General features: G+C 44.0%; 1 protein-coding gene across 8 annotated transcripts in view; it reads left to right on the forward strand.

The window, feature by feature from the left end:
- Nucleotides 1-12,127, forward strand: part of TCF7L2 (transcription factor 7 like 2) — a gene marked incomplete at its 3' end in the record, with an annotated part of 169,592 nt that overhangs the window by 48,401 nt on the left and 109,064 nt on the right. The window lies entirely within an intron of this gene.

Consider the following 12,127-nt stretch of genomic DNA (forward strand, 5'->3'; position numbering starts at 1 on the left):
ACATGACCAGCATGGGTCGTTATGGTCCCCTCTTTTCCCCTCTCTCCCCCCAATCTCCTGAAGCTTTAGAACTCATGGAATATAAGTGTCTGCAATAAAATTATAAAATGTTGTAAGATTGGCGCCTTTGCTTTGCTGCCTGTTCAGTAAATACACTGGTGTCTCTTGGATGTGCCCTGAGGCTCTGAAACCTGAGGCCTGCCCACATCTTGAGTTTTACTTTCCTCCTCGCAAAGTGCCTCTGGCTAGTGGAGCTGTCGATTGCAGCCCCTTCTACCCCCCCTGTGCTGCTTTTAAAAAAAATAAAAAAAATTTTAAAAAAAATATCAAGGTTTTTTTAAGACATCTGTAACAAGCCTCAACTAGCTTCAATTTTTATCAACTGCTAGTAAGACTGAAAACTAAAATATTCCTAAAATCTTCATTTGATGCTTATCAGTCCAGACCCTGGCAGGACCAGCAATGTGGCTGCCCTGTGCCCAACGCTGGCCCCTTTTGGAGATCATCCTCAGGGTGAGCGTGCTCCTGCCAGCTGGCTCCTGGATGGGCCAGGATGGGGGGCGGCTGTTATCTTGCTGGAGCCCTTCCTGGGCATCCCTGCCTGCTCCTCCTGCATGGGCTCACTGCACCCCAAGCTTTTCCCTCCTGCAGTATGAGGCTGTTGTATAATTCCTTGCAGCACCAGCAAACACTGCCTTGCTCTGGCTTCTGGAGGCGACCTGCTGCGCATCTCCCTTTGGTCCTTTTGTTTTTTTTGCTGGGGGAAGAAGCACCGTGCTGACAAGGCTCCCCTGAGCTCACATTCCCCCCTGCCCCATGAGCTGCTTGTGCTGAGGTAGCCCCATGCTGCAGCAGGATGTGTGCTGACTGGGGTGCTGATGGTGAAACTATTCTGTGCTCAACTCTGATTGAACACCCTAAGAGGAGATTCCATTCCTTTATGAAGTCAAATATTTTTCTTTTTTGCTTTCTGGCTATTTTAAGTGAAAATTGTTTTTCTAGTACCTGCTGAGTTCCTTTAATTTCTTTTTTTTTTTTTTTTTCCAACATTCATATCTTGAAAGAGAGAACATGATATGCATGAACAGACTTAAGAAACACTCAATGTTCCCAAACCACGGTCCTTTAAATAAATAAATATGAAAGCTGCCTTGTGGGCCAACCAGTCTGAAATGCCTGCGCTATATTTAGCAACAAGAGCAACATTTTTAGGCCACTTCCAGATTTACACACTCAGGGCTACTCGGACTCCTTTGCTTTAACTTCGGGTCTGTGGCATTGCAGAGTGATAAATGTGTGTGGTGTGAGGCTGTCAGTCCTCCTGGCCGCAGGGCCTTGGCTGAGGTGCTGGTGTGGGATTGCTGCAGCCGCACTGCCCTCATCTCTCCAGCAAAACCCATCCATAGACTGGGAGCTGGCACAGGGGCAGTGTCCCTCTGGACAGGGAGCTGTTGCGCAGCAGCCGATGCCCTTCTCCCTTGTGCAGACTAGATCGCACTCAGTGCACCCACATCATGTAATTATTTTTATTAGTTTTCTCTTTTTCTCCCGTTTTTTGAGGGGATGATGTAGGCTCCCATGCGTTGTGCTTTTACTTATGCAGGTCTGCTTTTTTCTTGTTTTAAACTAGATAAGTGGGACAGTGTATGATTTGAATTGCTGTTTAGCAAAGTAGATTTCCCACCTTTTTGTCCCCCCCCATTCATTAAAACAGAAATGTTTAATTTGTGTCAATGCATCGTGCTGTTTGACTTCAGTTCCTTTAGCTCAGGGAATGGATATACCATCATGACTCTTTTGACTTATTTTTCCTTTTGAATAAACAGAACGTATCTCTGGAACTTGCAGTAGTGCACTTCATGTCTTTGTCCCCAGAGTATGCCAGTTCAACTAAAGTTGCTTATGTTGAACACCTAACATACAGTTCCTTGAAAATTCAGAATTCCTTTCTGAAAGCATGCCACACAGCTACTTGAATTTTGCAGGAATTGTACTTATTTCCACTGAAGGTCTTTTTAAACTGGAAAAAAATAATCTCAATTCTGGACCATGCATCTTTAAAATCTTTTATATCTCCTTTAAGGGAAAAAAAACACAAAAAATATTTTGCTTGTTTTGAGGAAGAGTTTATGTGGCTGATGAGTCAACTAAGAATATTTTAAAAATACTTCATTTAAATACCATAAATGCATATTGCATTGTTTTGGTAGTGCTGGAGGAAACCAGAAAATAAATACACTGGTTGACTGCCCAGGAAGGAGAGGTGACAGCACAGTTTTACTGACTACTTCAGTTGTTTGTTTTTGCTTTGATCTCAAATGATTCATTTAGTCTTCTGCCTAAATATATTCTTCCTACCTAAACAGGAGCCAGCTTTGCTTCTAGCCAAGCCAGGTGTCTTTTCCATGCATAGGCGAAGTGTAGGGAGGTAAAGAAGGTGACTGCTGTGCTGGTGTGTCCCACGTCAAGCAAGAGTCACACTGTAGGGTTTCTCCTAAGTCTAAGGGGATTTTTAACACCTTCCAGCCCTTTGTGATAAAGGAATTCATGGTGAATGAGGAGGGTGAAGGCATAGGCTACTCTCCAGCTGGATGTCTGGGGGGGTGTGGTGGTAGCTAGGGATTGTGTGAGGAGATGGGGGAAGCAAAGCCTTCGTCTGCTGGACCACTTGAGGCATGCGGCTTGTGCTTAAAGGAGGACAGCACAAGCAGCTCTTGCTGGCTCTGCGATCAACTACCCTTGAAGGAGCAAGCAGAGAAGGGTAATTGATGGGGGAAACAACTGGTGCTGGGTGCTGGGAGGGAATGTATATTTCCCAGCTCTCCAGGAGGGATTTGGAAAGAGCAATAATCCCGTGTTAGGAGTAATTTGTTACAGCAAACTGATACTTGAGTGGCAGGAGGATGCTGGCGGAGGCGCAAGGAGGCTGCCTTTGGTGGAGTAGCTGGACTCGCAGGAGGTCAGCCTGACACAAATCCCCCCCCAGCCCACTACTTTTGTTTCTCAGCCAGCACAATTAGCACAGGGGACTCTCGACCTTTTTTAACATCTTTCAAAGGCATCTCCACACATCTGAGCTAAAAGATTGTGGCGAGGAATGTGCATCAGGATATGATGCAGCGGAAAGTTTTACAGTCAGGGCCTTCTGAAAAACAAAATAAACTTAACAACAACCTTCCCAGCTTCTCTGAGGAGGTCAGAATGTTGCTGGTGTTTCAGTTGTTATCTTCAGGACTTTTTCCTGAGGTTGTCTTTGGGTTACATTTTTGTGTTAACTTTTTGGGGTTGCTATTTAAATCAAAGAAAAAAAAGAAAAAAAAAAAACAAAGAAAGAGAAAATAGACAAAAGTTGCCAGCCCTGGGGAAAGAGAATTTTGCAAGTTCTTGGTTTTCATGACAGCCTGAAACCCCTGGAGCCATGTATTCTGCAGTAACCCCTTGTTGCATTGAAGACCCAGTAGCATATAGAAACCACAAGAGATGCGACAGGAAATTCGGTATGAAATTTGCTGGGTTTACTAGAGAGTGGCTCCTGGCGGTTCACCCAGAATTGCTTCATCAACAGGAATTTTTCTGGTGGTGATTCAAGTCATGAGTTTCACTTACCCAACAGTGGGAGAAAATATTTCTCTTTCAGTAAAAACCCCACTGGGTGATGTTACAGTAATGAACAACGAGCTTGGTTCTGCAGTACTTTTATTCCTGCATCCCGTGGGGGCTGGCAAACATCATATGCCACCTCTCCAGAGCATCATCTCTTGGTGTAGTGCCCTGTGGTGTTTGCAGGTACTGTGCAGAATCTGAGATAAGAACTTAGATCAAAGAGTGAATAAAACCCAATGCAGCCAGTCCTTTGCTGGTATCTGAGATACCCCCTTTGCAGGGGCTGTGGCTTATGGGGTGCTGCATGGGGTGTCTTCCTCCAGCCTAGCCCATGTCCCTATCTACTGGCTTCTGATAGCCATCGGAGCTGAGCGCTCTGCGAATGAAACCACTGCTTTCTGAGGCTTCTGTGCCTAAGTGTTTGCTTATAGAAAGGATGTGACAGTCTGTTTGTTCTGAACATTGTGGCAGCAGAGCATGGTGCTGCTATACTGATGGCCATTGTCACCAATCTCTATCTTCTTCCTCATTCTCCTTCATCCCTTTGTGCCATAAGAAACCACAGTAGACTTGGGCAAATAAGAATATTTGGGAGAGCAGACTGGATAACTGTCAGTCTCTAATGATGGTAAGTTATGAAGACAGTAGGTAGCATTGAACTGAGAGAAAAGTGTATAAAGATGGCCGTTTACCTGTCCATTTTTATTTCATGCTCGCATACACCATTTTGCATCCTGATCATGTAGAAATGACTTTGGTGATTGGTGACAATTGAGGAGCCTCGTTAGGAAACATGTATCTCCTACTCCTGCCTGAGAGTGATGGAAAGGAGGAAAGGTGGAGACCTGCTTTGGAGGGATATTTTTATTCCATATACCACCTATCCTGTGCTATAGATATGCTTAGTGGAATAGGAGAGGGAAAAAGGACAGGGCAAATGTGTTCTGCAGTATTACAACCGAACCAGGCTACTTGATCACTAAGCTAAGGTGTTGATGTTTTTCCTTCTTCATTTTTCTCTCTTCAGATGAAACATAGATGGATGCAAAGCTTTAGATCTGTAGTCCCTCCATTGCAAATGGAGTTACAATCTTAACAGAGCTGGAAAGATTTAAGGGAGACAAGGCTTCCCTGGAGCAGCCTTTCTGTAACAATGGAGGTAGTCCAGTGCCATGATCTCTCTCTAACATGCTGTCAGATATTTGTACTGTCTTTATTTAATGGATAGGAAAGAAATTATATTTTATAGACCATAAAATACATTCTTGTACTTCATGCAAACACTGGTTACCAATTGTTCTCTCACTCACTGGGAGATTGCCAGGAGGAGAAATTAAATGTGGGTCTGTACATCAAATTGTTCAGAGAGTCTTAAACACTGGTTTAGCTTTGCTGATTCTAAACAAGCTGTATCTACAGAGAGACTTTGAGATCTCATGACTTTCCTATTCATTCTGTAATGGAAGTTCAATGCTTGAGTGGAACGAAACAAGTTGCAGACAAAATCTGGGAAAAAAATAGTTAAGATGTGGGGATTGCTTATTTGTTTGTTTATTTATTTTCTGGCTTAAAAGTAAATAGCTAAAAAATGTGTTCTTGTTCCTTTAATGAAATTATGCATTTATTTGTGGCTGTCTTTTGAAGCAGTGTTTTGTAGGCATCTGAAAAGTACTCAACCATCCTGCTGATTTGTGCAGTCAGGGCTGCAGAGGTTTTCAAATCAAATGTGAAAAAAAAGTAATGGTGCTTTCCCAAGCTCCACCCGTGATCAAGAAACACTGCCTTTGCTTGTTTTGCTGAGATACCATGTGAACTGCAGAAAGTAGTGCTGTGCTTCTGTGTCACATGAACACTCTTCCTCTTGTAAGTGTGTGGGGGGAAAGAATTAATTCCTGCAGTAGCTTATACCTAGCTTCTTCATGCCCAATGTCAGAATCCTAAAGCTCCACTGGAGTCTACCAACCTTGTATTCATTGGAGTCACAAACCAATTTTACCTCGCTATTTCAGTGAAGTCAATGGCAATAATCTCTTTCACCCATTTTATCATGGGCAAATAATTATCTGAATGTGCTTGAACTTTCCTAAGTGTTAATTCTAAGGATTCTTCAGAGGTCCTTCTACTTGTTCTATTTAGTGCAATTCTGGAGCAGCCTCCTCTGTCTCTTCATCACTGTGTTCATCATTCATGTGGGTGCCCATCTCCTCCTTTGTGCCTGTTCTACCCAGGGTGGTTACACTCTTTGCCCATCACGTCAGCCTTCCCTGCGGCTTTTGTGTGTCACTGTCAGCTCCCAGGATTTCTGCTCTCCACTGTCCCTTCTTTGAAATGATCCAAGGTTTGATAATTGCTAATACATTTCTGAAGCTTCCAGAGTGCAGTGGACTCTGCACTCTACTTCTGTATACCCTATGCATCACTTCAGCAATGCGACAAAGGCACAGGCAAAAATATTAAAGTGGGCAACTCAAGCCCTTCTTTTCAGGGACTCCTTGTGCATGACTAGAAGGGAAGGAGACAAGGTCACTGAAACTTGATTTTAATTTGAAAAAAAAAGAAAAAGCGGAGATATGTGGTAAGTATTTCCGTGTTTGGCAATTACATGCTTTCATTTCTTGAAGTAGAGGAACCTTTTGTGTGGGAAGGATTGGTCTCACTGAAATAAGCTTTGTTACTCTTGTTACTCACATTTTAAGCAGCTCCCCTGTGTCTCATCGTGGCACATTATGTATTCTGTAGAGGCTGAACATTGTGGATGGCATCTATTATTTTTCTTATGAAAAAATCCCAGACATTGCAGATCTGCAAGAAGTAGGACATCACTGTAAAGTTTCTGTAGTAGTCTCCTTCAGTTAGTCATTTTCATAGAATCATAGAATGGATTAGATTAGAAGGGACCATTCAGATCATCCAGTTCTAACCCCTTCAGTGGATCACAGACTGGGTTGCCAATCCCCAGCTCAGGGGCCAGAGCCCCATTCAACCTGGCCTTGCACATATCCAGGGATGGGTCATCCACAGCTTTTCCAAGCAGGCTGTTCCAGTAACCACCTTCTAAGTAATGAATTTCTTTTTAATATCTAACCTAAATCTCTCCTCTTTAAACTAAAAGCTGTTCTCTCTTGTCCTATTGCCATTAGACTGCATAAAAAGTCGGTCCCCCTGCTGCATATAAGCTCCCCTCAAGTACAGCAAGGCTGTGACGAGGACTCCCCAGAGCCTTCTCTTCTACAGGCTGAACAAATTCAACTCGCTCAACCTTTCTTTATAGAAGAGGTTCTCCAGTCCTTTGATCATCTTTGTGGCCCTGCTCTGAACCCACTCCAACAGCTCCACACCCTTCTTGTGCTGGGGGGCCCCAGGCCTGGGCACAGTACTCCAGATGGGGCCTCACAAGAGCAGAGTAGAGAAGAATGATCACTTCCCTCTCCCTGATGGACACCCCTTGTTTGATGCAGCTCAAATCTAGTGGCTTGTTTATTTTGGTAGTTTGTTTTATTCTCATGTTGCATAAACAAGGCGATAAGTAAAGACAACAATGAGGGATGGAGGTGGACTAAAGGATAAAGAAGTTGAGACATCTACTTTTTAATTCCATTTAAACCCTCATAGGCTTTCCATTCTGACTGCACTGGGGATGCAGTAGACTGCAGACCTTCTGTTGTAGGCACCAAGACGAGCATCCTATTGCAACTACTTCTCTTGTCTGCAGAGAGCAATAACACTTTTGTTATAGCTTTTACTACCATTGCCTTCCCCATAAATCTCAGCTCTCTCCTTAGCATTTTAGTCTCCAGGATTACTAGTGGATCTTTAGCTAAAATTTGCCTAGCTGCCCTCCTGGAAGAATTGCTAAGTATTGGATAAACTCCTCAGCTTCAAAGATGACGTCTTGGCAGATACTTCCAAGCGGTCCTGCAGCACTGATGAAGAATTGACTAACAGCAGGATTAGGGTCAGGAATATGACCTGGTGTATTGTGCTGAGATACAGGAAGAGCTCAGACTGGAGGCAGTGGTGTGCTGTGATGCTTAGGAGATGGCCTGTGGCACCGTGTGGTTCCCACCTCCAGCAGCCCTGCTCCTGCCTGCTTCAGTTCCTGGGAGCTAATAAGCACCAGCTGCAGGAAACCTGAGCTGGAAAGTGTTGCTTTCCCTCTTGTTTAAAAACAGTTTAAAAAAAAAAAAAAAGTGTTTATGTATTTATCTGCTCTGAGCCATCACTTGCAGGGCATTCCAGTGATGAAAACAATAGTGTGACAAGGGAGCAGCTCCAGGTCGGACACTGCTGCAGGAAACACCTGCAAGCTCTGTGCCATCCCTGACACTAGGGCTGCACTGCTGTGAGCCTCAGAGGTGGGGGATGCTGGCCTTGAGTGAGAGTTTCCAGTGGACTCCTTCAGTCCAATAAGTGTATTTTAGCTGCTTTTGACCAACTCTGCTGTGAAATCTTGGAAAACATGTTTGTTTCCCCATTTCTTTGAGTGTTTTTTTTTTTTTTTGTGGGGAGGGGAGAGGGGGAAGGAAGGGGAAGATGGGACACCTGTGCAGAGCTGCTTCTACTGTGCCCCTACTTTGCAGGACCTCCTGATTGCAGATGGGAGGTGAGGACATACTGCTCGTAGAAAGGAAGGGTTGGGGTGCTTTTTCTCTCCTTCTACAAAAAAAATCTGGACTGTTCAAATCATTTGCCTTTTCCCTTGTGCTGACAATTTAACAGCTCTTTTAAAAGCTTTGGTTTCTCTCAAGTCCGCTCACCCCATACGTATTTTAATTTTTGTGCAGAGGCCTGGAGCTTAACAATTATTTTGCTTAAGCTCTCTGAGACTTGCCATAAAACTTTTTTTTTTTTTTTTTTTAAACACACACATGCTAATGGTCCCCATCAGATCATATTGTTAAGCAGAAATAAAATATGCCAAGATGACATTACTTTAAAAAATGTCAGAAGCATGCCAATGGAGCCTATTTCAACAGTTTTCCTCCAAAATAATTTGCACAGATTTGTTAGAGTTAACTTGTTGAAAAGTCCGATGTTTGTGCAGGCAGTGTGTGACTTCCAGCTGAGCCCAGGATGGGAGAGGAGCAAACGCGTGTCCAGCGCTTACAGGAGCAGGGCAGTGAGGACTTCCCCCGCCTCCCCTTCCCCCCTGGTGCAAGAATGCAAGCCCAGTGTCGGAGGCTGGGAAAGTCAGCCTTGAATTTTTGTGGACTCCTTGCAAATCAGAGGAACTGTCTGGCTCAAATCTGCATTTAGGGCTGAGAGAATAGGATTTCCTGCTATTTAGTTGCTTGAGGAAGGAAAGGATTTACCTCTCTGCTGTAATAGCGCCTGATTTTTTTTTTTCCTTCTCCTTTTTAATAAGAATATTGTAGCGCAGTGTAGCAGTAGTAGACCTGCAAAAGCCATCACGCCTCCCTCCCCTTCCCTCACCCTCCCTGTGCTGCACGTGGGTGCTGTGACACGGCTCCCCTGATCCCATGCAGCACGGAGGGGCTGGGGCTGGCATCCGCCTCATTGTGAAAGAGAGAGTTGTGGAGGGCAGCCGCGCTGCAGCTCGGCCGGGCCGTGCTCTGCCCACCATCTGGATTTGGTTAGCTCGCTCGGCAGTAGGGCTGAGTCTCATTTCCTCCAACCAGTAATGTTATATAGGCAGTGATCCTGTTCTGCCCTAACATAATTGAAAATTATGTGTATTGTAGACTCGCAGCGCTGAAATGTAGACTCGTAAAAATCTGTGGCTCAGGTAGCCTGTGGAGATTGAATTTGGCACACAATGAAGCTTTTATGTAAAATAAGAATTATAAGCCACCACATCAATATTGTGTTACAGGCATGACAATTCTTGGATGAGGAGACCTTGAGTCAGGCTCGTCACCTTAAACAATGCTAATATTTTGTACTTTATCAACGGGGCTGGCATTGCAGCCAGCAGGACAGCCTATGTTGTGACCACCCCACCGCTGAAGCTGCAGGTCTGTCTGCTTGAGGCCAGTGGCCCTGTCTGCATAATGGATAGGCCTCATACCTGTGATGAGGGCTGGCTGCTCAGTGGAGCTGTGCAAGCTGCTTTGCTGATCTTCGTACCCTCACTCATGAAAATGGATGATGTTTTGTAGGTGTGAAATGGGGCCTTGCTGGTTGGGGCTGCTCCTGCTGGGCACTAAGGGTGCCCAAAAACAGTGAGTTCCAGACAATTGGCATCAGCTGTGTTTGAGCCATTGCTGGAAGATTTCTGAACCTGTTTTGGCAGGGATGGGTAACAGACTTTACTGAGAGCCTAAACTGTAAGAGTTTACAGCACAGAAAAGCAAAGCATTGGCCAGCTCTTCCTGAAGCTTTTTTTTAACTACCTCTCTTGGCTCTTGCAAGATGGAGGTAGAACAGGAATGATCATGCTGTCTTGCCCTGTTTCTCCATATGGGAACTTAGTGCTAGTAAAAAGAGCAGAGCAGGCAGTCCTGAAAGCTTTATAACCCCTACTGTAACTCCTGGCAAGATAGGCTCTGATGTGAGCTAGTTCTTGCTGCTGTGTCAGTGTTTCTTGGTCTGCCCTCAGGAACAGACTCAGAGAAGCCCATGCATTTCTTGACCTGTCTTTTAGAACAATTACTGACGTGAGATCCTTCAGGAGTTATCAGGTTTATGGCATTCCAGAGCTGTTCATGATGATCAAGTGGTCATGGAAACATGTGTGGTTGCTTTGTTTAGGTGGACAGTCACTCACTGGCCATGTTCTGTAAGCTGGCTGGTTCTTGTAAGGACTTTAGCTGTGCTAGAAGTAACTTCTCACATCTCCTAAACAGTCATATGTCAGGAGGCAGACATCCTGTGAAGACATCTGCCTCAGAAGAAGAAATAAATGCAGTCTCTAGAATGACAGTGCCTTTTACCAGTGTTTAGTACTTCACTCCCTGGCTGAAGAGACAGGGAAAGCTGTTAGGCACTGTGACCCATCAGGACAAATGCTATGGAGTTTTTGTTCCTTCTTGGAAATCCGCGTGCCTCTTTACTTGGTGGAGTTAAGATCAGTGAATGTGAAAGACGACTGACAGACTCCAAAAAATCTATCAGTGCCTTGTTTTAATGGTGCTGTTCACAAATCTGAAATGTATCAAATCCACCCTGAAGTTAAGAAGCTCTCAGTCATCTTCAGCTTTGAATTCATTTCTGTGCATTTGGGTTTGTGCTTTTAAGCATTTCTTTAAAACCACAAACGTAATCTCAACTTTTGAATTTGCGTTGTGATTGAAGAACAGGGATTTGATACAAGCGATCAAGTATCCAGAGGCTTACTATCAAGTGGTATGAGTTAGAAAGTTAGAAATTAGTTAGAAATTAGTTGCTTACAGTAGACTAGTTCTCGTTTGTTTGGGTTTTATTTCTTGTTTTCAAGAACTGCTGAAACATTCTGGTCTGCACTGCACAAATCCCAAATGTGAAGATGAATAAAAATACAAGACTTCTTGGAACTTGAGGAACTTGTATGGAGCACAAATCCAGAGTATGGCTTTGTTTATTTGCATTCCAGTAGCTCAGAAATCTCAGACCTGCCAAGCGATGGGAAATGGGAGTACATCCTCCTGCTTTTGGTCAGTGCCTATGGGTCTTGCAGCAAACTGGCCTTGCATGCTAGCAAATGTTTTGCATACATGAGCAAATGTGATAGTGATGTGCTGAAAGCGTGGAACCAGATCTCCTTCCTTCCTTCATGGAGATTTAAATAAAGCTTCCGTTGTTAGTTGGAGTGGCAGGGGCTGTTTGTGCATGGTTCTCCTTCAAGATAACTCGCACACACACACACACACACACACACACACACAAAAAAAAAAAAAGCGATGAGTAAACATAACTATTTCTCTAGATATTTTCTAGGAATAGACCTGTTAGGTCAATCAGAGTCCAGTGCTAAACAGGATCTTCTGTAGTGGTTAGATCGATGCACACAGCTGCTTTTCTTAGGTCTGGAAGGGGGTTGAAGTATGTGGCAGTAAGCAAATTTTCCTGCACAATATAGGGCTTTTAGAGATCACATGTTAACCATTGGCACAGAGTATCACCACACGGAGTGTAAAGCTCAGACAGAAATTAGATTTAGTTTTAGTTGATATTTGATGATGTGAGGGTCTGTTTTGTTTTGTTTCTACTTTCCTTTTCTGAATCACCACCCTCTTATACTGTAGATCGACCTTATATTCAGACCAGCATCCGTGACATAAATATGTTCTGGCTATCTGTGAGTGTCTGGCCAGAGCAGCTGAGAGTGTATGCACCAGGCTATATTCTGTCTTGGACATCATCAACTGGAGAGATTATTGAGTTTGGCTATGTAATTGAATAAGTTACACTGTGCAAGTCCCTTAAGAGTTGTCTCCTGGTGATGATGAGCAAGAAGAAAACAACCCACGGTGACTTCCAGAGCCAGTGGAAAGGAGAAAAGATAGATGCTGAGAGCCAGAATGGATGTGAACTCAGCACTGCTTTTTGGGCAGACATCTGCCTTCAGGGTGAAGTTAGAGATGTT

The sequence above is a fragment of the Tetrao urogallus genome (assembly GCF_951394365.1).
Source record: "Tetrao urogallus genome assembly, chromosome: 5".
NCBI lineage: Eukaryota > Metazoa > Chordata > Aves > Galliformes > Phasianidae > Tetrao > Tetrao urogallus.